Raw genomic sequence first — 11,188 nt, forward strand, 5'->3', positions numbered from 1 at the left:
AAACACCGTCACCGCAACAATTATTTTTAGCTACATGATTTTAACGTCTACACTTGACATAACACTTTTATACCTAAACAATTTTCCACAAAATAAACACAACAAAATGTACTCTTGTCAATGCATGCCTACGCGTCGATACTGTTGATACCCGTAAATCAGTTTTCTTGTACTTACCCGGAGAGGTCGTTTGTATGAAGTTCCATGAACATTACTGAGAAGTTGACCCGAAAAGCTGCCAAGCGATAAAACAACATTTCCAGAGTGTGGAGCAAATAATTTCATTTCACCGAACACCGTAGCTTGCGAAACACAAACATCGCACACCGTTGGGTTTGCGATCACCGCAACACCGCAAATTGAGATTTTATTCACCGCATCACCGCATTGAAAAAACCATCAACACCGCAACACCGCAAATCCCCATGTCCCCCTCCGTAAAAAAAGTCCTATTTTGATTTGTTTTTTTTCGCTTAAGCCATGGGGTCTGGGACCCTGTGACGTCATACCTTTCGACCAATCGCCTGTTCGATGATGTTATCCCATCCTCCTTTGCATCCCTCCTTATTTTACCTCTTACATCTCTCTTCACCTCATTTTTCCAACATGGACGCTTCCTTAAAGGATTTCCGCCGGTTTCTCGGCTAAAATTCCATGACGTCATTCCTTGACGCGAACTACACAACCATTGAACATATGTATACATTACCTATCTCCGCTGGGGGTAAAAGTAGGTCGAAGTATATGCATAAATTATCCATCTCTGCTGGGGGCATAACCGTGGCGAACGAGCATGCACAACTACTATTTAAGAACAAGTTTGAATTTTGGCAGGGATCTATACCCATACAAGCGGTGTTTCTTTTTTGAATGTCACAAAGCCATAGTGATCTTTAATTGAAACTTTCAAAGTGTATACCTTTTTTTAATTCCGCAATATTTTTCCTCTATTTTAATATACCAGCTTGCTTTTACAGGTGCAATGGAAATAATTAATTTTACTATTACAATTATTATTCAAGTCTTAGATCAGTGATCACTCATTTCCGAAGGCCGTTCATAAGTTATCAATGATTCTGCTTCCAAAATTGATCTTTGCTTTTCAATTCCATTTTTTTCTCTTTTTCACCAATCAATAAGTTATCTTTTTTTAAAGACATTTTCTAAATCTATACCTAGTATTGTTTCTTATTCGCTATTTGCTCTCTATTAATTGGACCTATATTACTGGGGCTTACAAGCCTATCAAATGGGAGACAAGTAAGTTATTGACAAGTTTCATTTTACTCAGCTTCTGTCAATTAAAAGTCCGTAAAAGGGCGCATGACAAGCATTCTGCTGCAGTGATCAGTTCCAGTTGCATTAGTTCATAACAGTCTCCTTTTGCAGTCACATCTACCCAGTTGTGAACCTTCTTCCCATCTTCTGCTGAAAAAAGTAAGTCAAGGTTAAATGCTTTCTGGCGCCTTTTACATCAAGCTGCAATTCAGGAACAAGCTCGTTTTTGTTAAAATGCTTGCCGCACGTGCAGCACGATTATTTTTCCTATTCTAACCAATGATATTCTTGTTTTGTGGCTTTGTCTTTGCCGTCGCCGTCGTAATTTAACTCCCTATTAGACGTTTAACTCTCTACTGGACGGAAGGATGGACTAAGACGGTAGTAATGCAATAAGACCACTGCAAAAAATCTGGCGAACTGTTGCGTGTGAATCCACAGTTGGTAATAAGATCAATCACAAGTCGTAAGAATTTATAACCCTATTTCGAAGCAGCTGCAGAGTGAGTCGTAAAAGAGGGAAACATGATATATCAGGAGCACCCAACGCCAATTTTCGGAAAATATCTGTTCTGAAGACGATTTGAGATCTAGAATTTTCTGAACTTCTTGCTTGCCTGTCTGTCTTATAGGATTTTCGAACATCTAAAACATGGTATAATTGCCCATTTTTAACGGATTTTTACCCTAAAAAGGTCACCTAGAATTTTTGAGAGTCTTTCTTCTGGCAGAAATTTTCGAAAAGGTAACTTTTGAACCCTATAATTTTCGGATCACTAGACTTTCAGCTAGGAAATCTGAAAAGATGAAAAATTTTTAGGGGTTAAAAATATGCATATTTCTACCGTTTTAATAGTAAATACGTTTAAGAATGCTATGTAAGTTGTTTTGAACTATATTCTCGTTGGGTGCCCCTGATATATGGCAATGCAAAGAGACTGAGTGTTCAGTTTCGGGTTTTTTTTTTTTTACTGGCTAAAAATTCTCGTCGCGTTCGCGTCCTTCAATAATTGTTTCATTTATTACATGAAATTACTTTCATTAACATTAAAATAAGCTCATCGTCGGCGAAAGAAAATATCAAGCACGAGATTTGCATATATAGTGAACTCCAGCTACTGTGGATAAAGCATTGTCATTTACGCTCAGATTCAATTCATTTAGGTAGACATTCAAACAACAAGTTTCATTATTTGACAATTTTGCTTTTTATTTGGAAGTTTCAACATAATACTTGGGACATTCGAAAAAAGTTTTTTTCATTTTTTACAAATTTCCATTCGTTACTCGATTTAAGGCCGCTGTGTAAAAGCAAAAGTGTTAAATTGCTGCATCGAAGTTTTTTTCCTGTTTTTTTCTCACAGGAATTCAATCTAGCGAATCATATTATGGTTTGATCAGTACCCAAGAGATCATACTATGATGTTTCTGTTCATTTAATCATCACCACGATTCTCTTGAAATCATATTTGGGATCATGATTATGATATATAGTGATAATAATCATAACTATGATTTCAACTGAGAAAGTAAGATCATGTCAGGAAATATAGCTATGATTTCATCGGTCTTCTGAAATTATGTCAGCAATCGTAACCATGATTTCTAGCGGTAAGAATCATAGCTATGATTTCAATTTGTCTTTTGAAATCATGTCTGGAATCAAAACTACGATTGATATGGGTAGGAGTCAGAACTATGATGTGAACTGGGAAACAGAGATCATGTCTCAAATCATAACCATGATTTATAGGTGTCTAACTGTGATAAGAATCATAGCTTTGGTTCCAGAGCCAAATTGTTTGAAGCTCTAATAGCACTGTAATCGAGGTTAAGTACTGTGGCAACGTTGGTATTTAAGCCAGAGTTTATAAGCACCAATCGAACTTGAAACAAACCGATTCAGCCCTGAATAAGTGTATCTCTTTTAAGGTTTGCTAGTGGTGTAGCACCGATGGACACTATATAAAACCTTAAAACAAAGTCTATTCTCCCAAAATGCAAGCATTCAATAATGACAATGCTCTACTGGCAAACTCTGAATATTTATTTTTTTGTAACTATACAATAACAAACATTTAAAAATTATGGTAATTTCAGCTCTTATCAACACGATTCAGCTAGCGATGATGCAACATGTACATACTTGTAATGCGAGTTCTTTACCTAAGATAATTTCATCATCAAACACTACATGTACACTAGCATAATAATTTATCTTACTGCTGCAGCAACAAAACTGTTTTCAATTGTTACATGGTTCTGAATACAACTTTCAAAGGCCCAGTATCACCATCAAAGCTTTGCAATCATCGTTTTTTTATTCAAAACGATAAGTAAGACAAAAGTGATGATATGATTATCAAAAATCTTTTTCTTGGGACAGAGAAAAAAAGTTCAGATGAAATAGGAATTGTTGCACAAAGTCTCTCACATACATCCCCTTGGGATGATACTGGGCCTTTAAAATTTCTGTGATCACTCTTCACTGGTGAAAGAGGGAACTTCCAAACAAATGAAGAGAAATACAGCCTAAAATGTAGTTGTTACAGCACCAAAGAATATTCAGCAATGTCATACACGTACGATCTGAAAGGAAACAGGTTTAAACTCTGTCAAGTGTATATTTTCAGTGAGACAGGTATTACTGTGAATGCATTGTCATTTCACATAAATTCCACAATAAATCTCTTAAGGATTGATTATAAATTCAACTGTACATGCAGTTTGAATACACTGTAGTTCTCTCCTATTAGACGACAGGTGCCAGTTGTTCAAAGGGTCACTACTCAACAGAATATCGCGCTTCTGATTGTGTAAGTAGGGTTTTTACAATGACTGCAAATTCTCGCGCGCTCATGGGCTAATTTTTATTGTCAATAAGCGGTCAGACTATTGGTCAGACTTCCTTTTTGTAATGTCCGTTTTTCATGCGTCTGTCCTGTTATTGACAATGAATTGTGGTCCTCGTATCCACTCGGCGATTCACAGCTACTTTGGCAATGTTATGACGAAATTCATGATCAATAACAGGACAGACGCATGAAAAACTGACATCAATTTATTAAACAGAGCGCCATACGGAAGTTGCAATGGAACACTGCCATGGCCGTAGCTAGCGGAGGGGCAAGGGGGATAAATTATTCCAAAGAAAACTTAATGTAGTCTCTTTCTGGAGTGTTGGGCAGATAGTTTGGACTTTACTGATATTACCTTTGAATCTTTTCACAGCCGATCCGCTTGTCTTGATTGATAAACATATTTTTGAGGAAAATCCATTTGCAGACATCATAGACTAATCTGCTGCTTAGCGATTCATCAATTCATCAATACTTCAATACGAATAACAATAATAATACAACTTTATTGGGTAAACACAAATTACTGGTAAAACCAGTAGTTTACTAAACCTTAACCTCTAAAAGTAAATCTCTTTCTAAACTTGGACTGATTAATGTTTACTTATGACAAAATATCTATGAAAGAAGCACTTCCGTGCCTCTGCATTTCGATTTTTTTCTGGGAGCGCATTCCCCCAGACCCTCGTAACGACTTGTGCCACCGGCGCTTACTTCTTTGACCCCTATCACGAATATATGCAAATAAGAGTCATGTATGCCCGTATATACTATCCACCGTAGGCACACTGTGTACAGTAGGAACAGCTATCTACACTGTGTACAGTAGGAACAGCTAACTACACTGTGTACAATGGGAAAAGCTATCCACACTGTCTACAGTAGGAACAGTTATCTTCACTGTCTACAATGGGACCAGCTATCTACACTGTCTACAATGGGAATAGCTATCTACGCTGTCTACAATGGGAACAGCTATCTACACTATCTACAGTAGGAACAGCTATCTACACTGTCTACGATGGGAACAGCTATTTACAGAGCCTCTCTATGCACGATGCCCTTGAGGTAACCTTTGCGCGTATCTTTCTATTTTGAGAACTAAACCTTCAGCAGGAGACTCACACTTACATCAGTTTGGACACTTTACATACATTGTTTTTGCTATTTTTGTCTTCGTTTAAAGTAACTTAATTTTGATTGGCCATTCTAAAGCAGTGCGTGCAGAGCTGAAGAACTTGTGGCGTTCTAAAAATACAAAGATACGCGCAAAAGTTGGCTCAAAGGGCTTGGGCTCCTGAAAACACCAGGGCCCCATGATTAGGAGCCTCCCTATGCACTATTTCCTTCAGTCACCCCTTGCCGGTTATTTTCTACTTTTAGAACTAACCCTTCAGCAGGAGACTCACATTTACACCAATTTGCACAATTTGCAGGCAACGTTTGTGCTATTTTTGTCTTCGATTGACAATACCTTTATTCTGATTGGCCAATCTAAACAGTGCGTGCAGAGCAGGAGAACTCGTCGTGTTCTAAAAATAGAAAGATATGCGCAAAGGTTGTCTCATAGGGTTTGTATGGGAGAGGCAACTCTCTACTCGTGTGTAACACATAAAATGCGGATGATTAAATATAGATATAAATATTCAATCGGCTTGCCTTCTTTCTCTTTATTTCCTCAGAGCTAAAGCACTCTAACACTCATTTTACTGTTAACTTTTGGATTTGAACATTTCTGCTAGAAAGATGAAAATTTCATTAGGTGACATTCTATACTCTTTTTAATTTCCAAGTAATCGAATAAAAACCTTTATTTTTCCAAGTAAGCAGAGCATACAGTTAAAAAGTGGTATTCATCCTCTATTTCTTTTTTACCAATTGGGCAAATACCTTTTTCAGCTTCTTTAACGGTCTCCAAAAGCTTCCTGTCTCTATATAGTATTTCTGACAATAAAGCGAAACGTAACTGACAGAAATAGTTACTTATTTTGCCTGCACGGACAAGAGAATTGGCATCAATCGAGAGGGATTACGGGCATGATTTTTCTAATATGTGTAGTAGGCTGTTACGATTTGATTCCTCATTCTATGTGTATGAGGTCTTTACTGACCTATGAGTCCCTGTATCTACACTGTTGTTATGTCTTGTATGTATAGGGAAAATGACTAATTTATGGTTGCGTATTAAAACGTAGTAGCAGTTAGTTGCGTCGGGTATGAAAATATTGGTGACCTGGCGGAGGTATCTTCATATTTGTAATTGCTTATCGTTTTCAATTTTCGGTTGATTCTCGTATTTCCCTTTTGGTGAGCATGTCGTTCCTCAACGACAAAGGAGGCAGAGAAGAGTGACCCTGGGAACGAGGTTGTCGTTTTTGTTGTAGCATAGGCCAAAATTATACTCTGGTTTTTGAAAATGTCGGACAGCACCGACGTCACTGTTCGCGACGTACACGTTATTATAGATTGTGTGGCTCATTTTATGAGAGGGGAAAGAGCGAAAATAAGAAAGAAGTACAAATGAAAGAAGAAAAGACAAAAGAAGTACAAACAGAGAGGAGATAATGCAGTTCATTGAACAAGCAAATAAACACCAGCCCCCGATAAATGACGTTTCTGGATACAAACACTGGCATTTACCAAGGGCACCCAACGTAAATTTTCGGAAAATATCTCTTCGGAAGACGATTTGAGATCTAGAATTTTCGGAACATTTGTGTAAAATTTCTTGCTTGCCTGCCTGTCCTAGGATTTTCGAGCCCCTAAAAAATGGTATAATTGCCCATTTATTACCTTTAAAAGATCACCTAGCATTTTCGGAAGCCTTTTTCCTGGCTGAAATTTTCGAAAAGGTACGTTTTGATCCCTATAATTTTCGGATCACTTGACTTTCAGCTAGGAAATCCGAACAGATGAAAAATTTTTGGGGGATAAAAATATGCCTATATCTACCATTTAAATACTAAAATACGTTTTACAATGCTATGTTTAAGTGGTTTTGAACTATATTCTCGTTGGGTGCCCCTGATTTACAAAAGCGAAAGGTTCAAGAGCAATTCACTCCTTGATGTGCGCACGCATTTCAAACCGACCGAAACATTTCAACACGTGCACTTCTCCTCGTGCCACTCACCAGGTGTCAAACAAGGGTTCGTCAAAGGCGAAGCTCTGAGAATTCTTAAAGCTCATCCAAAATTTTAAATCACGCCTACGTGAAAGAGTTTATCCCAAAAATCTTGTTCAAAGCAACGTATTAGAAGCACAATTTAAAAACAGGAAATTTGCACTCCTTCAAAAACCACAGGAGAGCAAACGAATCTTGCCTTTCGTTACACAATACCACCCAGCAGCGACGAACTTAAACAAATCCTCATGAAAGAGCGACAATAGAGCGACAACCATTGCTCAAAGAAATCTAAAAAACCCGCCACTCATATATTACTAAAAGAGGGCGGTCAATCCAATATATACTCGTGACAGCCAAATTACAAAACTGAAAGGCTAAAACTCGTGCTGGGGAGTCGTGTAGGCCTGTCACCCCGGTACACTGCTAAACTTACAACCGAGTATAACAAAGTGGAAAATATGAACATATTTAATTACTACTAATAATGGACAATCACGCATCATTTCGGTTTCAAAACTGTGATTTTGCGCGAAGCTGCAATTAAGGTCAATTGAATCATGAAGGTTGGTAGAAAAAACTAACAAGGTGTATTCTAAATCACCTGTTGTTGTAATTGACGACGAGGTTTGGACATCATGCTGTGACGCCATGACCATGATAAAGGGGAAATTTCGGTCGGGATGGCGTCATTGAAGAACCCTATTGGGGACCCTCATTCTAGTATACGCTCTTAATATTGCGCCAGTTTGGCAAAAAAAGATGATCTACTTGGTGAAAATCTTGAGAGACTCCGTAAAACACAGGTGGAAATTTTAACAGTATAACTTTATTCAAAACACTGAGAAATGAAAAATGGAAAAACATTTTTCGTGCAACTGCCGCTCATCAACTCGATCCCCGAAACAGTGTTCTAGAACTGGTAAATATTACACCATGTTTCCAAGACGTTTCGACGACTTCATGTCATCATTGTCAAATGAATAAATTAGAAATAACAGAAAGGCATACTTATAGATTTAGAAATTGATAAAAGAAATTAGCATGAAAGAATTCAGGTAAAGAGTTTTGCGCGAATGGAATCCGTTTGCGGACCGAATGGAATGGACCGAATGGAATCCGTTTACAAACTTAATTAAGAACTTTAAAGTCCTAAAGAAATGTCGTAGCAAACTCGATTGTTTGATCTATGAAATGCTGTGGATTAAGAACAAAGGACCGAAACTGAACACGCAAACGGATTCCATTCGCGCAAAACTCTTTACCTGAATGCTTTCATGCCAATTTATTTTCTCACTTTCTAAATCTATAAATATGCCTTTATATTATTTTTAATTTATTCATCTGACAATGATGACATGAAGTCGTCGAAACGTCATGTTATTTTACTATCGTTAATTTTCTCCCAATGATGTTGGAAATGTGGATTTCGCGATTCTAGTTTTAATTTTCACCAAGACAACAAGCATTATTGTTTTCAAAAATTCAATGGCTCAATAAATTTTGCAGCAAAATAACTTATTCTGTTTGTTCATGGAGTACACGATAAAGTTTCCATTTCTTTTGTCGCCAGGATACAGTGCAAAAAGGATAAGAACAATTGGAGGTTCAAGCCGCAAAAAATCATGAACAACCGAGCCTCACTTGAAATTTGGTGAATCTTTATAAACATTTGGCTTGTACCACATCAAAAACACGTGATTCATTAGAGTTCAAACTTAATCGCAAATTACTAGGACACGATTTACTGTAGACATAACACATGACAAACTCTCGACTTCGTTGGACGCAATCGAAGGTACCTGTAAAAACAATACAAAGCGAGTGACACTACTGCAGCAGGATCGACTTTCTTGTTCGCCTTTATGACTCGATTACGTAACTTTTTAATTAAAGCAGTTCCTACATATGCATGGTCTTGATTGTTCAAAACGGCAGAAAACTTGTGACTGCTGCAACTGATACGACTTCCAACCTATTTCAATATGGATTAATAATTGCATGCATTGAGGACAAAAAAACCGAAACGATAAGGAACAAAAAACTACTTTCTTGCCTGAAAAGTGGTTAAAATTGTTATATAACCGCAGTTTTAACCAGTTTCCGGTCGCTAGTAAATAAGCTTAGCCCAAGAAATTCTTTTTGTCGTTTATTATTTTACTAGAGTCACTACTAGTACGCCCTAAATAACTAAAACTATTGTCAATTTACTTCAGTTGCTCTCATTCAGTTTAGGCAACCTTTACGGAACTTTCCTGTTTCCCGAATCATCATTTACATTAACTCTACACCGTAGGTAACTATTTCACAAAACGATGCAACAAGAATGTAGTTTTTTTAACACAGATGTGTTGAAATAAACTGTCTTCGGTGACAGGTGGTCGTTATAGTGTTTCCTTTTTCCTTTCTTTCATTATGCCAAAGCAATCGAGTTTCGAAAGCTCTTGACAGGTTGCCCAAATATCAATGCGTTTCTTCAGCTCTAATTTTGACGTAAAACGCAACACACCTGAAGTTTTCTGCTGCAGATGCTGCATTCACTTCTCATGAGTCCTAGTCTGCTTTTTGGTTCAGTTCATTTCTTTCACATTTTACCCGCACGTTTCCCTTTTCCCATTTGTTTACAACGCAGCATTTCCAGTGCTACGATAAATCAAGGTAAGGACGGTTTTCTTTTAGTCCTTTCAATAATTATCCCCTTGCCTTTTCGAAAGGTTATTTTTGGCACAAAATATGAGGCAGTCAACGACTTTTTCCAGGAGCAAATATTTCCTGAGCAAATCTTCCAGCTAGGAAGTGTTGAGAAAGGAACATTTAACAGCTTATGGGTAAAGGCTGACATGTAGAAATATGATGATCGCGGAGAATTTGATGCAATGAAGAATCAAAGGCCGATGCGGAAATATTCTTTAAAACATGCAAACTACTTGGAAAAAACTAATAAGCAAAAATGGATCCATGGGAAAAATCGAGCACACGGCCAACGTAACACAGGACGGATACTGAAATCCGCGAGCTAAATGAACTTCTGGCGAACTTGGTCGTTTGCCCAGGTTCCCATCGAAGTCTACGGAACTCTCCATACCTAGCCTGTGAGAGGAGCGTCGCTCCTCTCCGATTTTTTTTCGGAGAGCGGGCGGCTGTACACAGGCTATTCATACCTTAACACAGTCGAATTCAACATTTGTTTGAACTTGACACCGTTGAATCAGCCTCAGCCTAGCTTGCGCATATGGTCAAAGATGTAGAGAAATTCCCGGCTTACAGGAATGCCCAAACTGCAACATATGGGAAATAACTAACTTAGCATGTTACATTCAGCGTAAATCCATTTATTTCCCCTGGGCAATAAATTCCTCTCCGCCATAGCATAATTGTTTGAAAGCTCCTTCTCGGCGTTGTGGGCCGTCATTTATCCATTTTTTTTATTAATGAATAACGTCATCATTACTGGGAGAATAAAGTTGTCGTCCTAAAATTATGGGACGTATCACAAACAGGAAAAAATGGAATGACCAATTCAAATTTGTGCTCACTGTTTCAGGTGACAACCAAAACCCCACAAAATAATGGCTTTTATATGCAAAAAATGCCTCTGCTTGCCCTGCATGTTTATCTGCCATTCACGTCTTGACAACAACGACCTTAAATTTAGAAAAAAAGACAATCTGAAGGACACAAGCCTTCGAAAATAAATTTTCAATTTTCTCTCCACACTGTTCATAACATTTTTTCCTAGGGAAGTTGGCACATCCTTTCCATGCTGAACGACTTGAATAAACGGCAAAATGATTACAATAGCGCACAGGTAAATTCTAGTTCACGTTCTCGTATCCGATGCCGTCGTTCTTGCTTACTTAATTGAGATTTCTATAAAAAGTCTAAGATTTCCTTGTATGTGCTCTCTTTCTATAGCTGGATGGATAAG

The 11,188-nt window shown here is 37.7% G+C and overlaps 1 protein-coding gene across 2 annotated transcripts in view; it reads right to left on the minus strand.

Annotated features, from left to right (window-relative positions):
• LOC138021412 (cytochrome c oxidase assembly protein COX18, mitochondrial-like) overlaps positions 1–11,188 on the minus strand; it is a 401,574-nt gene that overhangs the window by 28,863 nt on the left and 361,523 nt on the right. The window lies entirely within an intron of this gene.

Source organism: Montipora capricornis, chromosome 10 (genome assembly GCF_036669925.1).
Source record: "Montipora capricornis isolate CH-2021 chromosome 10, ASM3666992v2, whole genome shotgun sequence".
Classification (NCBI taxonomy): Eukaryota; Metazoa; Cnidaria; class Anthozoa; order Scleractinia; family Acroporidae; genus Montipora; species Montipora capricornis.